Source organism: Chelmon rostratus, chromosome 8 (assembly GCF_017976325.1).
Source record: "Chelmon rostratus isolate fCheRos1 chromosome 8, fCheRos1.pri, whole genome shotgun sequence".
Classification (NCBI taxonomy): Eukaryota; Metazoa; Chordata; class Actinopteri; order Chaetodontiformes; family Chaetodontidae; genus Chelmon; species Chelmon rostratus.
This window is the reverse complement of record NC_055665.1, coordinates 26,248,192-26,260,822: the sequence shown is the minus strand read 5'-3', so window position 1 is coordinate 26,260,822 and position 12,631 is coordinate 26,248,192. Positions and strand designations below refer to the sequence as shown.

Here is a 12,631-nt window from a genome sequence, read left to right as displayed (position 1 = left end):
TGGTCAGTTGGTGTGTACAGTCAGGAGATGATTGATTAATCAATTTATTGTTTTGTTGAATCCTTTTTTTTCCCTCCAAAACTGGAAAAATATTCACTTTACTTTACAATTTCTAAAAAGTCGCAACACTGTATAAAACATAAAACAAAATGTGATCATTTGCTCGTCCTTTTCGACAGATACTCATTTCATGTTCATTCTGAATCTGATGCAGCAACATGTTTCAAACAAGTTGGGACAGGAACAACAAAAGACTGGTTCTGTTCTGGACTGCTCCAAAAACACCGACTGGAACAGTCACCTTTTTGCTTTATAATCAACTAAATAATTAGTTGATGTTGGCAAATAATTTGCTGTCAGTCAAGTAATTGTTTGTCATTTTGTCAGTACCCGTGTGTTTGTCTGTTGTAGGATTGTAATTGGTAATCTTTATATTCAGTAGATTAAACGTGTTTGATATTTACAGCAGGAATCAGGACAGTTGATCTACTATTTTGAATCGAAAAAACACTGAAGACAAAAAACTGGCCAAAGCTGGCAGTTGGAGGTGAACTCGTGTTATCTATCCTGAGTGCAGGAGTAACTATTGAATGTCCACTCTGTGTTCGGGCCTCAGCCCGTGAGAGTTTGTGTTCTCACAGGATTTCAGCGGTTGCCTGGCAATGCGACTCTAACGATTGCCCAGTGTGTTGTCTGCTGTATTTACTCAGTTGTTCATCAGCCTGTTCTGCCACCACTAAAAACAAATCTGTGCTTGTTGCTGGACAGAATCATTATGTCTGTGCTGTCCTGTCCTGCAGGTTTCAGCAGTCTTAAATTCTGCTCTCACCTTAACATCTTGACTGTATAATGCTGCAGTTTCTCAGAACGCAGACCAAATTTCATCTTACAGCAACGCTCTGCCAAACAAACTGCTGTCATGCCTCGTGTTCTGCACAGATTATTGGCCAAATGCAGTCCATGACGGGAGAAACCAAACCTAAAAGCAGGCCATAGCACAGCAACATCACTTCACAAGCATTATTATTATTACAGGTGTTCGATTGCTGTTGATTACTTTTCCAATTTTGATTCTGTTTCATGTTGATACCCAAAGGACTCGCTAATCTTTGCAGATAATGTCACAATTATCTGAAGCTCTTTATATTTTCTCACTCTTTCTTTTCTATATTGCTGCCGCTTTAAGTAGCAGGTTTGTCATTTGTAGCTGTGACTGACCACCACTTTGCTGGTTCAAACGACAGACAGCTGTGGTGGAGCAGACCACTTATATATTCGTAGACAATGAGGCTGTGACCGCTAACAGGAAACTTTCGGCAGTTGTTTTTTAAAAGTGGTGTGTGCAAGCTGGTGGCTCAGCCAAGATGATTTGTGATAGAGAAGAAGCCCCCAACCATGAGTGGACTGGGTGTTTTTGTGGAGAAGTTATCTATATAAAGGCATCATGTAAATATAATGGGTATGAACCTTCCACTTACACTTACTAATTGAAGTTACCTGCTTTTTGAAAGCTAAACCTTGTTAGATGTGCTCAGGGATTTGACAGGATTTGAATTTGATGCTGAACCCCAAATTCAAATGCTCTCAAACCCCAGCTGTAATGTAAATTTGACAATGTAGGTGGAAAATGAAATTAAAGCACATTCAGCACAATGGACAGTGGCCATCAACTTTAATTAATTATTATTAAAGAAATTCTTCCTACTGTGTGCAAATAGTTTGAAAATTGGATGTGCATTGTTTACCGGAAAACATTAAATATGAATTTTCACACAAAATGAATGAAAAACATCCCATAATTCCATGTGCCTTATGGACACATGATGTAAAAACAACCCAGTCAGAAGGCATTTTCAATTCAATATGAGAGAGAGCAAGGCCAGCAAGGGTCAGCTAATTCTAACTCCATAGGCTAACATTTTGAGATGTTTTTAGGAAATATATTCAAAGGTACAGCATGTATACTGCATACATGCTGTATGGAGAATGCACACAGCGATAGTCCTGGATATATTTTAGGTGTCTTAGTGACTGAGTGGTTATTTAGAGAACACTTAGTCCACAGTCTGAATCTCATTTTGAAGGCAGTTGCTTGTTTTAAGACTGAGATTCACACTCACTGCCGTCGTGCCGTCGAGGCCATAAACATAAATTGTGTGAAAGAGAAATATGATAGTTTGCGTTGGTCAGTCCAGCTCAGCTTTCTGAAAATGTTCGCCGACTTTATGAAAATGCTGTTTGACTGACTCTGTGTCAGGTTCAGCCCTCTGCTCACACACTCACTGCCACATGTGCCCTGTGTTGGCCCGCTGTTGTCTGATCAAGACTGCGTATCACATCCCTCTGTCCAGGTTTGAAGACATCACTCACCAGTACCACGCAGATTTAGAGAAAAACATGGGAATAAGACAGGACATTTAAAGAAAAAATAGTCAACTGGACACTTGATAAGTTCAGAGGATTGTGGGTCTGCTCTCTTTTGCACATTCCAGCCGTATTGGTTCTGTTTTGCTGTCACAGCATTACTTCTGTGCATTCAAATAGCAGTGTCCATTTGTGTTAAAGCAGGAATCTCAAACCGATTCCATAAAGGGCTGCAGGTTATCATTCCAACCCAGGAGGAGCACACCAGGCCAACCAATCAACATCAAGGGATCATTAGTTATCAGCTGAAGACTGAGATCAGTGCTCCTCCTGGGTTGGAATGAAAACCTTCATGGAATCGGTTTGAGAAGTGTTAAAGCCTTAGTCAGCGTGCTGAATGGTGACTCTCCTCCATCGCTGTCATTTGACATATAAGACATATAAAAAATGCCCCTGATTTGTGCCTTCTGCTAAAGCCTGATTCCTGAATATATCTATAGCATCTTCTGTGTAGCATGCCATTGCTTAGCTAACCGTATTTTGTTGAAAACATTTTTCAACATATTTAATACCAAGCTTGGGGAGTTTGTATCAGCAACTTTTAAAAAGACACAAAGGTGTCTTTGGGCTCACGTCTGGTTTTTCAGTCTATTACACTTTGAGCTTTTCCTTGGCCCTACTCGCAGCCACCGGCTCAGTGTATTCATGAGACTCACTTGTTGCTTTATATTCCCACATATTATAAGATAGTGGTGGTGAAAACTAACGTTGTCTGTTATCTCCTCTGGTTACCTGGATGGATTTCTCAAGCATAATTAGAACCAGTAAGGAAGATAAGCTGAGAGATAGCTAACCTCTGGCCTGAAGTTGGCGATCAGATAAATGATGTGCTCCAACTGTCCTCCAAGTTTAACCAAGCTGCCATGTGACACTAAAAGAACTGATTTTAGCTTCATATGACTCATAGCTGCAAAAGCTCCTTTGACAATCACTGTTTTTTACCTTCACTGTTACTTGATGGTCAATACAAGATGTCTCTGCTTGCATAAAGTATTGATCGTCACCTATTTTCCTCTGAGGGGAAGAAAATGGAAATCCTGTGCAACAAAGTGTTCTATTCATAAAACAGCGGGCTGAATCGATGCTCCCATGGTGACCGGCCCATGTTGAGGCTCAGCGGTTGGTGGCCGAGGCTCAAGTGGCTAGACACTATCAGTTACCACAGCAAGACAGTCTCAGAGCTAAAAAAAGAGACGAGCCACTGAGAGGTCCACCATTAACTACTGTACTGTTTATACATTTCACATAAATGATCACAATATCTAAAAGGGTCAAGTAGACGCCATATTTTAAGAAATCTAAAATACAAAAAAATGCCCAATTTAGATCTTACTGAGGTCTCATTCTGAAAACTTTAGCCCAGCCTTTTTTTTTTTAAATGTTAAAAAAATGTCTTGATTGCCAGAGACATGTTAGCCATACATTGTTGATCTGTCCACCTCATACTGGAATATCTTGACAAATATTTAATGGCATGCCATGAAATGCCAGAGGAGGATGAATCATCAGGATAACTCTGGTTATCAGCTAACGTTCACAGCATCCTGGTGCATCGCTTTCTTATTCATCACCGTTCCATCTCAGGAGGAGAGCATCTGTCCTTCAGCACCCACCTTTGTTTTGTCGTCTAGAACTGTTTTGCTGACATTTTTTCACATTTCACACATACGCACACACATTTGCAGGTCATTGAGATGCTAGCAGATGCTTTGTCTCTTTAGTTCAATATGACAACCTCTAAGCTTCTCCATCATCACTCATTTTAAATGTCACTATAGCACAGCTGCTGTCATTAACCTCTGTTTTTGTTTATTTCTTCTGACGATGCCATGATTGTGAAATAATATTTTTATCTGCAGTTCAGCAGCTTTGTAATGTAATGACAACATGGAATTTATGAGCTGCAATCAAATTTTATACTCGCTCCAGTATCTGATAACAGAAACAGAAAAACATGTACATGAGAACAGTTATATTGTGAAGTCGGCTGTTGATATACACAGGCATTTACTATACGATCAATACATGCAAGCTGACCAGTGCGAAAAGGTGCAAGACACTCTGGACACAGAGCTCTGGACACACACACACAAACAAACACTCACACAGCAGATAGAAAGGCAGAGGATCATCTTCAGAGGCTGTGGCAGAGCTGGAACACGACACAGCCGGATTCTGTGTATATTGGCAGCTTGACATTTTTTGCTTCAGATTCAGAAATGTCTTTGGATGAATTGCCCATTAAATGTGGTTACGACAGTCATGTTCCCCCCAGGATGAACTGTAATCCCTTTGGCTGATCCCCTGATTTTCATTGAGGCAAAATTTGGATTTGTCCAATATTTGAGGTTTATGATCAAACACTTGAAAAACGAATGACATTCCCATCAGCCTCAGCTGTTCTTTGCGCTTAGTGTTAATTACTGCATGTTAGCATGCTAACACTCTGAACTAAGATATTGATGTATTTTCACTGTCATGCTAGCATTGTCATTATGAGCGTATATTAGCATGTTGATGTTAACATTTAGCTCAAAACATAACCGAGCATGACTGTCTTGTTCTTTTGAACCTACTTCAGCATGACTGTTGTTTTAATCGTTTAGCCTCTGAAACTGAAGGGAAGCCACATGATAAGACTCTTTGGCTCTGCTACATATTTGTTTGTCAGCTATGACTTTTTCCTTGTGTTTTCACCTGTTATATGCTCTGAATTTTTACATTTTAGTATACTAGTGAGAAAAAAAAACATCAGTTATAAATATTTAAAATCTTTGTTGGAGATTTCTTTGTGGTGCATGCATACATTTCTAGCAGAAATCGCCTTCTACTATATTTACTCAGATCTCAGATTAGCTCTTTATGTTTACGGAAATAGACCAAAGTCTTTGTTTTAGCAGATGAGGCAGGATTACTACTGTTCTGTGTGTGTGTGTGTATGAGAGAGAGAGAGAGAGAGAATAACTATCCTCATTCGCACTGAAGGGTAAAGTATTATATCTCTATTTGAGTTTCGCAGAATAAACTGGGTTTATTGCCACAGGAGAACAGTCATAAGCCTGACAAAGTCAACAAGTTCTTGTTCTAAAGATCCAGATGAACACACCTGCTTTCAGCTCCATCTAACATTTTGGTGTCTTAAACATCTTAATTTCTACTGCAGTAGCTGCCCAACTGTTTTACCATTATTCAAGTAATTTTCACACCAGGAATACACATGTAGACAAACCCTCTTCTGTAAAACATATTTGCACAGATGAATATTTTCATATGTTTAGTATGTTATAGACTGTCGTTGTTCAGACAGTTTCCTTTAAGGGAGGATGTCCCAATCCACAGTAGCAAGACTGTGGATGGACAGATGGAGATGAAAAACAGGAGGAATGACATAAGCCATGCAGTGAACACAGACAGATGACTTTTAGCTTCATTTTAATAAGAGCTCAACTGGAAGCTATTTACTGTATTGAGGTAGCAATGAGAGCACTTCTTCCCTCCCTGTCTGATAGATGAGAAAATTGACTCATGTCTGTTCTTGATACACAGCTGGAGTCAGGTTAATAGTTTAACTGGACGCAGGAGGACATAACTAGTCCGACTAAAAGATTAAAATACACCTACCAACACCTCTAATAGTTGTTAATTGATGTGTTGTACACATATGTACGTTGTATGCATTTGCATTTATTAGTGAGCTTTAAAGGTGTTGGAAGGTATATTGCGGAAATCTGAAGAGAAGCAGCTCCCTGTTTCACTTGCTCACGTAACTCTCAGCAACTCTCTCTGCTTTCAGTTGAGGCGTCCATGAAAGGAATTATCTTAATAGGCGGTCAGATAGTCTGGAGATATTCTCAGTCAGCACACACCTGTTCCTGTTCAAGGAAGAGGCTTGAACAAGAATGTGCAAATTTATGTCTACAGGTAGTTTCTATTTGCTAAACAGATTGGAAAAATGAATAAATAGACCAGCAAATGGGTCCAAATGTTCAGGCTCCCTGTCAGTCAGTGTGTGGCAGAAAGCACAGCCTCCAAACAGTGTAGTCAGATGTATTGAAAAGTGTTCTTAGTTTGTCTGGCATGCACCTTATGTGCATGAAATACTACACATTTACGTGCATGGACCTCAGTCTGCATCAGGAACAAATGGCAGGTCAGTGTGGACCCAGCCCTTAACTCAGTGATCGTGAGCTGGCAGCCCATGGGCCACATCCGTCCCTCAGAATATTAATGAATTCAGAACATGTGCACATCTAACGTTACTCTCTGGTTGGAGAGGTCCAGTCTGTCCTGACAGTGATCATTGATTAACCTGCCAGCCAATGGGCAACGAGCCAAAGAGTCCTACAGAAACAAATCATTGTCCGACTCCATCATCTCCAACATGTCACTGTGTTTGTTTTTGTCGGCCAACTATTGTATTGAGTCTCAAAATGAGTATTATGGGGGATTTTTGATTTGTTTTTGCTTCCTGGGATCCTGAACAGGAGTTTTTAGTTGAGGTCAGGACTCACTCATCGCTAGTTGAACTGTGGGTTTTGTACTGAGCTCTGACTGCCTCCTTGGTGGAGCTCTGGAAAATGCTCCACCAAGAGCTGCTGCCGAGTTCACCACAGAATTTGCTATCAGCTCCGAAATCACAGAAACAGAATCTGTCTCCTTTCGCCTGAGCACGATTCCTCCAACTACAGTAAATGTAGTGGTGAGAAAATGTCTGAGTCTGAAATAAATATGGTGACAGAATGAGACTTGTCTGCCTCGGGTTCATGCTGGCCAAATCACAACTGATCTGACGTTAAATGATTGATTGCATGTTATTTTGTCATCAGCCATCGTTTCGGACCTCTGACCTTGAATAAAAATCAGGTGCAGACCTTTGAGCAATATGTTTCCAAACAGCTGGTGTATACTGTAACTTTGGTTCACAAGCCTTCTAACACAAAGCACATATTTTTTTTAGTTTTAGTTTAGTTTTTTCAAGCTTTAAAAAGCACTGATGGATCAACTTTAGAGTCAAGTTAATGGACGATTTTGGACATTTCATCATCTTAGAAATGTTAAGCAAGGTAAAAAATTCCATATCTAGTAGTTATGGCGCAACAATATCATCCATAATATTCACTCTCTTTTAGCTCTGTTCTAGTCTCCACCAACTGCTGAGGGAAATATCTGGCTCTTTAGCTTCTAAATGCTTCACTCTGCCTGCTGCTTGCTGCTGAGCAGGTCGTGTATGGTGGGGTTTTAGAGTGTCTATCAGCTGATGATCTGATAGATCAGATCATCAGCTGTTCTGAGAGGAATCACAGAGTTGGATGATAATCCTCCTTATTAGTACAACCTTATTTTGCATGTTTTATTTTGCATAGCATTTTGTTAAAAAAAAAGAAAAGTTTGTTAGGGATGTTCAGACTATTTAAATGTGATTTGCTGAGCTCTAACTCAATTTTTTTTAAATGCAGTCGGCACACATGAAGTCTTCCAGAGCCCAGAATATTGCTTCACTAATTGTACATTTGTGGAATTATGATGTCTTGGCTCTGCTGAGCAGGTCCTCATATAAACAACCTTTTGGTGGCTGCCAGAGAAAATAACTGACCTGACGTTCTCTCTCCTGCTCTTTACTGAGATGATGGATGATCATAACATCTATAACCCCGGCACAGAATCTGCTGCTGACCTCTTCATGGCTCAGTGCACACTCTTATCCTCTCAGCCTTTTTTCTCGTGGCTGTCTGTCAGTGTCCATATCAGTGTCAAATTATTGATATGGTAGTTTAAAACCAAAGTGAGTTTCCCCAGTGTGCTTCAAAAGGTGCAGATAAAAACAGGGTTAAAGAAAATCAAAGAGATTGAAAAGAGAGAGCAAATATGCAACCTGCGAGGCAGTACACAAAAGGATCACTGAAAACTGGAGAAAAGGAGTGATGTTAAAACTAAAGCTCAAAATATTTATCAGTGAAAGCTTAAATGAAATGGAAATTACACAATACACAATGACTGTTCCTTAACAGATCTTTTATATGGTTGTAAAGCATCCTATAGAGTTCATGTGTCTCTAAACAAGCTTTTTCAAAACCCACATATCAAAGTGAGAGAGACAAGGCCAGCTTCTTTTAGCTGTAAAGCGCTTTATTATTAGCAAAACTCAAAGAAGTTAACTGAAGAAGGGCTCGTGAAAATCTAATGAGTCGACAGTCACCGAAGAAAATAAAGTTGTAACAGGGTCCAACAATGTGAAGCACAGGGAGGCGAAACAGGACAAGTCTTCTTCAGCTGGCACCTTTGGTCTACCTTACCCACCGCTACCAGTGACAGGCTCTGATGTAGAGCTCATAAAGTAAGGGTCGTCGTTAAATAGAATGTATCTGTGTATACGTACAATGAACATCGAATACTCATGTTCGTTGCTTTAAAGGACCAGTGTGTAGGATTTACGCTGGGATCAGACTACACAATGTTTTCATCTTTGACGATGGTCACCGTGTCACAGCGCCATAAACCCCTGCCGCCTCTCGGTGGGGTGAATAGCAGGACAACATTTATGACCCCGACCAATCGCGGCACGTCTTATTTCATGATCATGCGCGAGTTCAGATGTCATTGAGGAGGCGGGAGAAGCAACTGTCAGTCAAACTGACAGAAGCGTTGTGTGTGATGCTGGTGGTCTTTGTGTACCCCCCCAAAAAACAAAAGAAAAGAAAGAAAAAACAGCTGTGGATGCGCTTTGACATTAAAAAAATGCAGGAGGTGGTGTAAACTTCAGCCAGTTCTGTCTTTATTCATGCATCCATGTACCTGTCCTGATAGCATCCGGATGACAATCAGGACAGGTACAACAAGTTTCCCATATAGCCATTCATTTCCATATATATTCCACAAAGAGCAGGCTTGGCTGGGTTGGCCGCATCAAACACGCTACTTTAATGTTAGATCTGGCATTAGCAGCTAGCTAATCACATGCTACCAGAGTAATGATAAGAATATTCCCGCAATTAGGACTGGGGATAATGTTATGACAGCATAGACAGCAGCTACTCGCCTGGCTGATGAAGTGCTTCCACTAATTCTCTCCCACGTTTGTCTTTTTTGACTCGGTCATGGTTCTCCCACAGGGAAACATCAGATAGGCAGGGATACTGTTGCCGCAGCTCAATGACCTTTTCCTCTCTTTCATTGTCCCACCTGACAGCAGCAAGCTCAGCATCCCTCCTCCTCTTCCTCTTTGCCATGTCCAGACTACACTGTGGAGAGAATCTGATTGGTCACTCAGGAACATGTTGTGATGTCACACAAGGCGTGTCAAGACAAAAAGAATTCTGACATGCTAGTCTTTTTGTCGGGGTGTTGTGGAGGGTCCCAAACGCTGCACAACAGATCATTGAGCATGCCACACTACACAGGTATAGAGCACGATTGTCATTCACCATCGGCCACGAATGCTAGTAATTGGTCCACCTAGCCAAAATCGTCTGATCCTGACATTAGCAACATCTAGTGGTGAGGTTGCAGATTGCAACCAACCGTGGGGGAACCTAGAGTGACCACTGAAAACATGAAAAATGGAAGTGCAACAGGCACTTCCAAAAGCCAGTGTTCAGTTTGTCCATTCTAGGCTACTGTAGAAACATGACGGTGGAAAGTAGCAGACTTACTGCTAACTTATGAATATCATATTCACATTCTGCTATATTCCACCAATAGATCCCCTTAAATCTTCAGACTGGAGCTGTAAGGAAGTTGATCATGAGTCAAAATGGCCATCTGCCTGTGCTTCAGATGATGCCTCCTCTGCAGTCTTTGATTGACCATGGATTGGTTGAGCGGGTGCCATATGCAGAATCCGACCAATAGTGCAGTGACTGGAGACCTGGCTTTACTGGCACCTTAAAGCAGTTATCTTAAAGCAGTTATAATGGATAGTTTCCATTATTTCATGAAAACAATGTGACTATTGTACTGATGAACATGCAGAGAATAATCAGCTAAATCTGCAGCTCCCCTTAGAGCTTTATGGTGTGTTTCAGTTCATTGTTTAGCTGTCTAGCTGTAACTTTACTGTATTGGTTCACTCTCACTGCTCTAATAGTGTCTTTCACAGCAGCAGCAGGCAGCTGTTTTCAGAGAAAAAGCTCCAAAAACCCAGTGTACACTACCTACTCAGCACCAACCAGCAGACGCAGTTAGAGAGTGGCTGGTGAACTTAGTGGAGCATTTAGCAGCCAAAGGCACAGACAGATTCAGAGGTAAGAGAGAGTAAATATTTGGCTTACATTCATCAGATGCACACAAAAACACAATTATTCATGAACAAGTTCACCATATCAACTGAAAATGTGATGGCAGGTCGATGCTGTGTTCATAACTTCTTTCTGCAGCCTCCAAGCAGACAAAAGAAATCCATTATTGCAGGTGTCACGTGAGCTCAGACTGGATCAGACGGGTTTGCTCCCCTTTTGCAGATTGACCTCTTTCACTTTTGTACAGACTTCAATTAAATTGCACTTTGACAGGCAAAATTGTGATGCTCTACAATGTGACGCACTTGCTGGCCCCTCAAGTGAGCACTGCCCTCCACCCTGTCGCATATACACTATAAGCTTCTCAGGTGCAACCCAATCATCTCCCTGTGTGTGCCACCCCTGTGAAAAGTGGGCACCACTGAGTATGGGCCTCGAAGGAAAGCTAAAATGGCCCTCATAAGAAAAAGATTACCCCCGGCCTAAACCTTTATGATATCGAGCAATTATTACCCTTCAAAATGTTTTAGTCATGATAGTGGCTGGGCTTTTGGGAGTCGATTGATCAGTCAGTCAATTGGTTGGTCTGTCCAGAGTGAAACAGGTGGAGGAATTGCCAGGGTATGTCTCACAGATATTCTTTGGCCTGAGCTTGATCCTTACTGGCCTTTGTGATCCCCTGACATTTCATCTAGCACCACGAGCTGGTGGTGCAACGTATACTAAATACAGCATACTGGCATAAAATATACAGATACAGACATTGATATTCCTGGATGATGTATCTATATGATGATGTTTATCCACTGCTGTTCACTGGTAGAGGCATCCATACACTGCATGCTTAAGAGGGCATGAGAAGAACTGTGAAAGGTGATCGCACATCTTTTACCAATGATCCAACAATCACAGTTTAAATTGCAACAAACGTGGTCCTTGCTCTCTTTTTTTTTTTTTTTTGCCTGAGCAGACATCCAGCCAGACAGAGTGCATAAAAAAGTGAGTGAAAGAGCGACAGAGAACAGAAGCAGGAGAGGCAGAAAGGAGAATAGCAAGAGCCATACATCAGTTTAATGAGGGTGACGTTGACAGAAATAACTGCGGAGCTGCTTCTGCTCTCAAATCAATAGCCTGGCTCTTTATGGCACTCTAAATAATGCAATAACTGCACCCTGACACTTATTCCTATACGAATTATGTTACTGGCACTGCCCTCACATCTTGTTTACAAAGTCATTTGGGAAGTGAGATTTCTCTATACGCATGTCAGCGCCATGTGCTAAAAATACACTTGCTGTGCGTTGTATAAGCTACAGCAGAGAAAACATGATCTTCTCCACTGAAAGGGTTAAAGTAAGAGCCCATCACATTTTACAAGAAGTGCATTTGAATTGTACTCATCCCGCGTCTCTCCAGCTCAAACCACAGCTATTACAGACATGACTGGGGCAAAGTTAAAGAGTTATAAAAGCCTATTAATATATTTACAGCATATATTAAGGCTAAAATTGGCCAGTGGATCAAAGGTCTAAAAATTGCTGTCATTAATCAAGATAGAATTTAGCCATGGGGGCCTTTCAATCGATTAAGGCTGAAGTTTGAAACATGAGTAGGAGCTTAAAAGTGTGCCTATGTAACTTTTGGTGAGCAGCAGTATCAGCTGCTTCTGCTGAATTAGCAGGTACATTTTTCATTTTTAGCTTGTTTTTGCTGCCATATGAACTCAGCTCTTACAGATCTAAAATAAGAGCACAAACCTTACAATCCAATGCTAATCCTGGTCCAATACTCAATTTACACAAGTGTGATGTGGGAACCTGAAGCCACCAATGCACAAACACTGAGAATGAACCGAAATAGTGAAATATGTGACATTTCCTGTGAAGTAGTTCAACATTTGAAGTGACACATATTTGAACAATCATAGAGCATTTCAGCATTTCTTGATGATGGAGCAATAGATGTAATTCTAA

The 12,631-nt window shown here is 40.9% G+C and overlaps 1 protein-coding gene across 1 annotated transcript in view; it reads left to right on the top strand.

Moving 5' to 3' along the window:
* Positions 1-12,631, top strand: part of tsnare1 (T-SNARE Domain Containing 1) — a 136,304-nt gene that overhangs the window by 106,546 nt on the left and 17,127 nt on the right. The gene's annotated exons all lie outside the window — the stretch shown is intronic.